The sequence below is a fragment of the Heterocephalus glaber genome, unplaced genomic scaffold, assembly GCF_053883595.1.
Source record: "Heterocephalus glaber isolate CG9 unplaced genomic scaffold, H.glaber_assembly_v1.0 deba00001719, whole genome shotgun sequence".
In the NCBI taxonomy this organism is placed as follows: domain Eukaryota; kingdom Metazoa; phylum Chordata; class Mammalia; order Rodentia; family Bathyergidae; genus Heterocephalus; species Heterocephalus glaber.
Genome location: NW_028258432.1, coordinates 7814708 through 7824401, shown reverse-complemented (window position 1 = coordinate 7824401; position 9694 = coordinate 7814708). Strand labels below are relative to the sequence as shown.

At 49.7% G+C, this 9694-nt stretch overlaps 1 long non-coding RNA gene across 1 annotated transcript; it reads right to left on the bottom strand.

The window, feature by feature from the left end:
• Positions 1-6482: 6482 nt before the first annotated feature.
• Positions 6483-7494, bottom strand: LOC147821742 (uncharacterized). The gene is made up of 2 exons (XR_015446621.1): positions 7428-7494; positions 6483-6707 (listed from the first exon to the last, which is right to left on the bottom strand). It is a non-coding gene; the product is annotated as an uncharacterized LOC147821742 (long non-coding RNA).
• Positions 7495-9694: the final 2200 nt, after the last annotated feature.

Sequence of the window (9694 nt, the reverse complement as noted above, 5' to 3'; positions counted from 1 at the left end):
CACAAAGGACTATAAAATTATGTACTACCCATGTGTACTAATAAACTAAAATTTAAAAAATAATAAATAAAGGTTTAAAAAAAGAATGAAACCACATTGCTTAGTGATTAGCCTCCTGGAATGAAAAGATTCCAAAACTGGATACTTGTCTTCCCTTAGTACTGCTACTTGCACATCCAGGACAGGATGTCAATATTTGGTAACATCCTGTGACAGATTTGAGTCACAGGTGATGGGTGTGTGGAGGGATCAGAACTGGTTTTTTCAAGGAGACATCCGTAGCTCCTTTTCTATGAGAAGAATTTGGACAGTGCTGGAAGAGCCTCCAGCTTTAGTGATTGGTGGAAATGATGCTTTTAAATGTTGCTGTTAGTTAGGGGGGTCAAGGTCAAGGATAATAGAGTGACAGACTGAAATGTGAGTTGAAACGTTGCCGGTGAATGCACAGAAGCAGTCAAAGTGGCCAGGGTTGGGTGGCAGCTACTGGCACCATCTAGACCCTTGATGACCACTGGCTCTCGGGGGATCTCTCCTTGCACCTCCACTTCTACCTGTGAGTGGGAAGCCCACTGGTTTCCAGTGGACATGTGATATCCTGAGACACTAGGAGGCTTTCGAGATCCTTCATCTAATAATCTTTTCTACTATTAATTTGTCCTCTGTCACTGCCTTGCCATCCACATGAAAGGATTCTTTTTAACTCTATACTAAGCACTGCGAGAGACAGAAAGCAGGTCCTTGGCAACCCTCATGTGTGTAAACTGAGGTATGAGTTCTACTTTTGAAGTTGTTTGCGAATTTCAGAAGAAAGTTGTTGGAGCATTCAACTGCAAGTTGCAAAAGTCCTGGAAACAATCAGAGACCTGAGAATCCCACTGAGAATCCTTTCCTAGTTTCACTGGTAAAAAGCGGTGGTCAGTTTCTTAGGGTGTGCCAGGCGGTAAAGATAAGTACTAAGCCTCCTTTTCTTGGAAAGGCTTATTAGTCTCAGGTTGGAGGAAACATTGCTTACCAAAAAGACACCTCCATGTGTCCTTACCTCCGACTTTACCAAGGCCTTTCCAAGACCAGGCTGTGGTTCCTATGTCCATATGGAAGGTGATCAAGGCCCAGGCTATTTGGTTGTTGAAAAGCCCACACCCTCACCCGAAAGGGGCAGGAAGCATTCGCCTGGAGTCAAAGCCAGGCAGGGCCCCTCCCTAGGCCCTCTGCACTTGAGGTAGATTCAGGGGAACTTTCCCATTATCACTCTGACCTCCAGGGCTCCCTCGCTGCTTGTTAATCATTACCCAGGCAGGGCTGTATCTCTGGGCTCTCTGGGCTGTTTTTGCAGCTGCAGGGTTTATTACTGGCCAGGGGGCCTTGGCTGGTGTTTGGATTGCTGGCTGTCAGGCGGCCAGTTGGCTCCAGCTCAGCCCTCACCGGATGCAGAAGTCAGGCGCCTCTTGGGGAACTGGGGCATTTAGGTTGTCCTCACCCCCCCTTCTGCATGCTGCCGGGAGGCCTGGCACAGAGCAAGCCCAGTCTCCACTGGGAGAAATCCTGAGATGAAACTAGGGCACAGGAGGCCTGGACCCCAAATAGCAAAGCTCAGCACTGGAAGGGTGCAGAGGCTGGGTGAGCCATGGTCTCACCCCTCAGGGACTCTTTGCCCTGGATCTGACAGCTGGGCCCGACTGTGCCTACTGTTCTGGAATTATCTCTGTTTTGTGGTTTCCACCTCCTTCTCCCTCCATGTGTCTTCACAGGAGCTGAGATAAGCAAGAGATTTTCAACACATACCCTGCAAGAGCAAGGTGACCCCCCCAGGAACATCTTCTAGCTCTTTTGATAACCATAGGAAAGTTCATAATAGTTACATATGTTGAGGCAGGTTGCAGGCCCCGTGCCCCGTGATGCCCCTCGAGTGTCCCAGGCTTCAGAGGAGAGGCCTCCCTGACATGTTGCTATGTGGAGAATGTAGTGTCTGCTCATCCTTCTGCTTCTGCAGCCCACGGAGCCCTGTCTTGTCTTACTCTCATTCCCAGAGGGCCCTGTTCATCTTTGTCCCAGTGTCTGTTTCTCTGCCCTCCCTCCCTCGGCCACATCCTAGACCTTGCCCTTCCAGACATTCCCCTATGGGCGCTGTCCCTCCTTACCTCAGAGCTGGCTGTGGGAGTCTCATGTGCCCCCACCCTTCACATGAGCACTGTGCCCAGGGCTGGGACTATACAGCACAGCCTGTGTTTGTCTAGGTCTGAGTTCCTTCTCTGTTCTCTTTGAACTTGGCTTCCCCGGGCTGAGGCTTGGTGTCCACCTTCCTTTCTGTGCCTGAATAGAGCAGGGCTATTCCTCAAAGGTGGAGCTTGAAGCAGGTCCTCACTAATTTGTGTCTCTAGGAAAATCAGGGTAGGATGGAGCTACTGTTTATAGAAGGCAAGAGGAGAATTGTGATTCTCTTTTATATCGTTCCCCTTGTGTTTGTTCTATGATCCACTGCCACTGAGGTTTTGAGGAGGCCAAAGCTCCGCCAGATGCTAGACCTTACACCTTCTCTGTGAGCGCCTCTGGTTGAGAGTCTGACTTTTTGACGCCAAGCTCAGCTCTGGTGTTTGCTGCTCCTGTCTCTTGAATATCTTCGTTCCCCACCCCACCACCTTCCTTCTATCTCATTCAAACTTCACCCACTGCCCTCTGCCCTCCCCCAGCATCAGCCTGGCTGCCTTCCAGTGGCCACACTTGTACAGGCCTGGGGAGAATGACCTATGAAAGGGGCTTTTGAAAAGGCTCAGGGAGACCCACCCAGGGAGTCAAGATGTTGAAGAAGGGACCTGGGATCCCAGAGACAGGACAAAATGCTGCGAATTACCTCTGAGGGGGTTTTCTAGACGTGGGTGTGCTGGGGATTCTGTTGGCTTCCTTCAGGAGAGAGGAGAAGGGGTGGCTGGGTGAAGTGCAGAGAGGACCAGACTCAGGAGTCTCCATCCAGCCTCTGGCAGTGCTATCACTGTGACACTTCCAGGCCTTGGGTATGTTCCCCGTGACCAGAGGACAGGGTGATGGGAGTATTGGCAGCATCTTCCCCCAGGAGTGTGTGAGATTTAGCCATAGGATAAACCAGAAGACCTCTTTCTTCCTCTACTCACACATTCATTTTGAGAGGAGCTCTCTGGCTTGTGTAGGGCAGAGAATACCGCTAAGAGGCAGCCCTTGGGTGTGGGCTGCACATCCTCACCCCTCTCGCATGCCCTTCCTCTTGGGCTTGCTTTCTGAGCTTGTGAGACAAGGTGAATTTGTCCTTGAAAATGAAACTTGCTTCTTCCCTTTATTATATAGTAGATAGCATTGGTTTCCTCTTTGATTTCGTTACTCTCCATTTTTATGAATCCCGTGGCTGTCAGCGATAATGATCTCATAAAAAATAACTGGGTGAACTATTGCTGGGAGGCCCATTCTGATGCATTAGATGAGGTTTCACTGTTCCCTAGAGTAGTAGGTGCTGGGCACAAATGCGGGACTCAGTATGTCAGTGTCGCCTTGCCTTAGGTATTTATGACCATGGTCCACATCCTGAGACAGAGGTGCTCAGTACTTCCCAGCAGTGCAAGTCCAGACAAGGCCTTTCTTGACCCCAAAACTCCACAGCCTAAGAACTCAGATACAGAAGTGGCTGATGGGGAGAAAGCCCAGCCAGAGGCGTCCATACAGGGGTCATGAGTCTGGTATTCCCACAGAGAATAGGTGCAAATTCAGCTAAGGAACTGAAGGGCCTAATTTGAATCATCCACAACTCTCAAGGCAGCTCCCCAAAGGGGAAGTAGCACCTCCCTGGAGGTTAGGGGTCTACCTGGTGTCCTATAAACTTCCCTCTGAGCCATGACCTTTTTACTCTTCTTATAGATTCAGAATGGTCTTTTCTTTGGCATCCCTCCTTTGGCCAGTCACCATCTCTACTGCTCACTTACCAGCCATACTGTGTGAACCTGCAGGAAGAGAGAATGGAGGTGACCCCAACGTGTGGCTAACCTTACCATCAGCCCAGGCACAAATCAGAACGCTTCTTGGTCTCAAGGCAGCTTCTGTGAACCACAGGAGCAGCTTAGTTGGGCTTTCTCTGTTCTTTCTGTGTCGGCTCAGTAGATGGGTTTGAATTACATATGAGGCTTGTGAATACAAAACATTAAAGTGGCCTCAGCTGCTTTGACTTGACCTCCAGGCAACTGTCACAGGCATCAAGAACGAAGCCTCCAAGGAAGGCCACAGCTTGACCACCCCTCTCCACCCCGGCCCCTTTTCTCCTCCCCCTTCTTCTTCAGTGCTGGAGAATCAAATCCAGGGCCTCACCCTTGCTAGGCAAGTGCTCTATCACTGAGCTACAGCCCCCAGCCCCACTTTTCTTAACACTGAATTTTAAATGGGCCAGGCATCTGGGAAGCTCTGTCAGATGCTTCTTTTTCTCTCTTCCACTCTCCTCTGGTCATTTATTAAAAGGAGCACTCCTCTTGCTGGACACTTGCTCGTTTTTCATTTAACAAAGACTGGGGAGAGCCCTCATGGAACTTTTCACGGCCTACTGAGGTCTTGAACTCTAACATGGCTTGATGCACACTTTGGGAGTCAGCTGGCTCCTTGTTCTGTGGACTGACCGCTCAGTGTTTGGACTACACAGGAAGAGTGTTTCAGAAGCAAGTGTAATGGGGAAGGTGCTCTACTTCCTGCCTGGGAGGTGAGGGAGGCTGGGATGGAGGCTTGGAGGTGCAGATGAATCCTATCACCTACAGCAACACCCATGGGGAGATGAGGGCTGGAGGCAGTGATACCAACTCGTCACTCATTTGCTGAAAGCACCACTAGCTGGCACTTCCTGCTCACGAGCTCAGGGGCTACAGGGACCAGCCCCAGCCCAGTGCCCCCAGTGCCCCCGTTCTTCTCCAGTCAACCTTGCCCAGCACCAAACAGTGTCCTCACACCACTCCATTTCACATGCTTCTGTACACAAAGTCCCTGCCGGCAAACCACATTTATGACCCACTTGCTGGGAGCTGTGATGTTTTTAAGAGCCATTGGCTTGCATTTTAGTAGCATGTTATCTCTTCCTCTCTCTGCATTTGTCTCCACTTTCGTTAAGTAAAAGTCAATAGCGTACAAACATTCCCCTTTCAGACTTTGTCTGGTCTAACCCAGAGAGAAAAACAACCTTGCAGACCCCACCCTCATCCAGGCTGCACCCGACCCAACTGTGTTCCCAGCAGAAGTTTGCACATTGCGATTTCTCCATTACACTACATCCAGATGACTCTTCTGGTGCAGCCCAACCACTGGGGATCAGACCGGAGAGCACTAACTGTGATTTCCAACATGATGTGTGAGTATCAAGTTCTGAATAGTTGAAGATCTCCCCACTCATGAAAAGTTTCATAAAGGCCCTCCCCACTCTTTATTAAATGGAAATTGAGCATGTGGTCATCCCTCCATATTTGCAGGGCACTGGCTCAAGTGCCCCCTTAGATACCAAAATACCAAAACCCAAGGATGCTCAAGTCCCTTCTACAAAATGGTGTAGAATGATTTGGGTAGAACTTTTGGATATTTTCCTGTACATTTTAAATCATCTCTAGATGAGTTACAATACTTAATACAATGTTACTGTGATATAAATAGCTGTTGTACTGTGTTGTTTAAGGAATAATGAAAAAAGAAGACAAGTTCAGTATAGATACAATTTTTTTAGTATTTTCAATTTGTGGTTGGTTAAACCAGCGGTGCAGAACCTGCCAACACAGAGGGCCGACTGTGCTAGAAGTACGTGCATGTGTAATGGACTCATCATGTCCCATTAATAGGCTAGGAAATAGATTGCGTATGGCCACACAATGGAAAACTACTCAGCTATGCCAGATGTAACCATGTGTAACCACGTGCATCATGTTGAATGAGAGAAGCCAGACACAACAGAGAATACTATAAGACACTCTTTACACGAAATTTGAAAACAGGTAAAACTCACCAGTGTTCTTGGTGATGGTCAGTATGGTGGTCATCCTGGGGTGGGTAAGAAGGGCTGGCTAAGAGGCTGGCCACACTCTGGTTTTAATCAGGATATGTAGGCAGCTTCATTAGCTGGAAATTCATCAAGCTGGGATTTACATGCTTTTCTGTATGCATGTTATCTTCTAAAAAAAGGTTTGTTCTGGACAGAAACTTCCTCCTAGATCCCAAGCTCACTCTGGATTCAGTGCCATTGAGGAATTTGTAGTTTTAACCAATTACCTGTCACCAAAATGACCTATTCCACTGTTCCCCAGGATTTCATTCTTACCCAGATGCTGAGGACTTTCAGTTCTATATCTTTATTTTTAATAGTCTCTTCCCATCTCACTCAACTCCCAAGCATTTTGCAGCAGCTATTGGCGTGATTAATGAGAAAGGCAGTGATTTTTTTCCTTCCTGAATTGTGTGGAGTCAAGGGGGAGGAAATAGACAGCAGGTGCTCATCCCGAAGGTGTATCTGACACTTTTATTCCAAGGGTCCCACATCAGCCATTTCATGCTCGACTGGTTGCTCTGAAGATGAGGAACCTGGGGCTCAGGAGGGTCTTGGCCTGCTCTTAGGCTCTCAAAAAGAGTGACATCATAATGCAGGTCATCAAACCATATTTGTTGAGTTATGGCTTTTCCGGGGAGGAAGGAGTTGGCATTCACCCTGACGGCACAACCTGTAAGCAAGACTAGAGCAAAAGGGAAAAAGAAAGAGGAAGAAAGGTGAAGAAAATGAGTCAGTATGCATGAGGGAAGAGTACAGCCTGGATCCACCCAAGGGTGCCATGAACGCTCTTCCCTGGCTTTCCACCAGCCTCAGGTCTCCTGTGCCCTCCATGTCTCTCTCTCTCTCTCTCTCTCTCTCTCTGTGTTAGCTGGTGGGGGTGCCCCAGGAGGAGCTCCTAGCACATGCTTCCCTTTGTTGTGGCTTTCCCTGCTCCACCCCTGCTGAGAGTGCCATGCTCAGCATCCAGACATCTCTCCAGCCCGTCATCTCATTCTGCATATTCCCCACTGCTAAGAAAACAGCTTGCACGAGGCTTCCTTCTCTTCTCACAGAACCCTTCCACACACACTCACTGAGGTTCCCGGTGCGTGGCTTCCCCTCCCCACCCTGGGAAGTGTATTTGGGTTGCATGAAGAGGGACTTCAAGGAGCTGGGGCTCAGGTCTCAATGTCACCTCTTGACTAATAAGCTGCACTTTCATTCTGACTGCAAAGAGCCATCACACCTGACCCTGATGCCTTGTCTTTCTCCAGCATCAGAGACGAGGCACAGAGTCCCACTTTGCCTCAAGAAAGCCCTGCTTGGAGGCCTGAGGCCTGGCAGAACAGGTCCTTCGGGGCAGGCTGTGGGCATGGGTGCAGTGTGAGGAGCCCCTCCTTGGCTTTAGTTCCCTGCTGCTCACCTTGCAGCAGGTTTGCACCCAAGCAGGACCCGGGACTGGACACGGCCCAGTCCGGGCAAGTGGGAGGTAAAGACCTGGGCTACAGCCCGCACCTGCCTTGAGAGTGACGCTCACCTGGTTATGCATTAACAGGGGATCAGCCTTGTGGCAGCCCCAGGGCTCAATCACAAGCCGAATGGGCATGTTTATGGCCAGCAGCCTTCCAATAAATTACCTCTCCTGCCAAAAATGTGCCCTTTTGCCTTTTTCATGTCACCTTGTCACAGAGCTGAAATGACAGGTGAGCAAATAGCAGGGGTGAGGAAAGCCCTGCTCCTCAACAGGTCCACAAAGCCCCCTCCGCCTGACCTGAGCTGTTTATCGCCTGGGAACAGTCTGCACAGATAATGGGGAGCCATCAAGGGTGGGCTGAGTTCCCCCAGGGAGGCCCAGGAAGAGTGACAGGAAGGGGTACTGCGGAGGCTGTGGGCAAAGGGGAAACATGTTTCATCTGCCTCAGCCTATGTGGTGATGGGGCCTCTGAGCTCGCTCTGTCATGCTGAGAAACAATGATAGGAGTCGCTGTCTTTATGGGCACTGAGCAGGCGACAAACGTGTTTGCAGTGTCAGCCTCCACAGCCGCTTGGCATTTTCTATGATCACTGAACATAGAAGGGCAGCTGAGTCCCAAGGCCATTTGCACCGTCACAAGTACCTGAGGATGTAGGCTCCCTCCCAGCCTACTTCCACTATCAGAATCCTGGGTAGTGACACAAGGGAGGGAGGTGATTAGTCCTAGAATAAAAACCCAGTCATCCATGGGCAGTCCATTCTTGTGCCCTATATATATGCACATGGAGACCTATACCTGTTGATGTTGGTGTTATCTGCTCTCCATCCAGCCATTCTACTTACCCACTGTTATGCTCTCTCTCTGGTTCTTTCCTTCCCTGCTTTCCTTTTCTCCTCCCTTCTACAGGTATTTATTAAGCACCAACTGCATGCACAGCTCTGCAGAAGCAGCAGGGAATACAGAGAAAAACAATGAGGGTCCCAGCTCTGGGCAGGTCCCAGCTGAACAGGGAGAGAAACAGGCTTGTGGGGCCACCCCAGCTCCACAGGACCTCTGTGGGAATTGGCGGGAGGTGTCCCTCCAGGTAGACACAGCTCATGGGAACAGGGTTGAGGAAGCAAATGACATTTTTGTACCAACTAGGAAAGGGCACCCTTCTTCCAGGCAGTGGCAGCCCTGAGCCAGGAGCTAAAGCTGGGGCGCAGCTTGTGGGGAAGTGGCGGTGCAGGAAGGCCTGGATCCCCTCGGGCACAGGAAGTGAGCCTGGAGTCTCCTTCCCTGGAGGGCATGGCAGCCCTCCACTCTGGTTGAAAGTGTCAGGATCCAGCCTCCTAACTTAAAAAAAAATCATGATGCAATACACATAACATGAAACTTACCATCTTTACCGCACAGCTTGGTGGCATTAAGTACATCCACACTGTTGTGCAACCATCACTACCGTCCATCTGCTGAATTGCTTTCATCTTGCAAAACTGAAACTCCATTCCCACCCCCAAGCTGCCACCATTGAGCTTTCTGTGTCCGTGGACGCAACCATCCTAGGTACCTCCTGGAAGAGGAATAATGGAGTACCTGTCTTTTTGTGACTGGCTTAATTCACTTAGCATAATGTTCCCAAATTTCATTCATGTTGTAGCAGGTATCAGAATTTCCTCCTTTTTAAGGAATAAGATCCCATTATATGTATATATCATGTTGTGTTTATTTCTTCATCCATCAGTGTACGCTTGGGCTCCTTTTGCCTCTTTATTGTGACTGATGCTAAGACCATGGACGTGCAAATACCCAACATCCAGACATTCAAATAAACTGGAAGCCCATACATGAGACTCGAGAATGGACTCCTGTGTGGACGTGGGAGGGGGCAGAGGGTGCCGGGATCTCTGGGTACTGTGCTGGGGCTAGGTAATCAGCCATGCATAGGACATCTGGGTCCGGTGGGAGACACAAAACTGGCCTGGGATTCTGAAGCTGGGGACTACTTACTCTTAGGGCACCCCCATGCCTTCATTTTCCTGGGATGGCTCAGGTGACACCTGCTGTCACGGTGCCTGCTCTCATTCTCTTCACTGTGTGTGTCTCTGGCTCCCTTTCATTCAGCCTCTCCGTGGGTCCTAATCAGCAAGGTCTACATGGAATCCAAGACAAGGTTCAGGGCCCATTTCCGTGTGCTGGCCAGCCAGGCTCTGAAATGCTGGACGTTGCATGTATT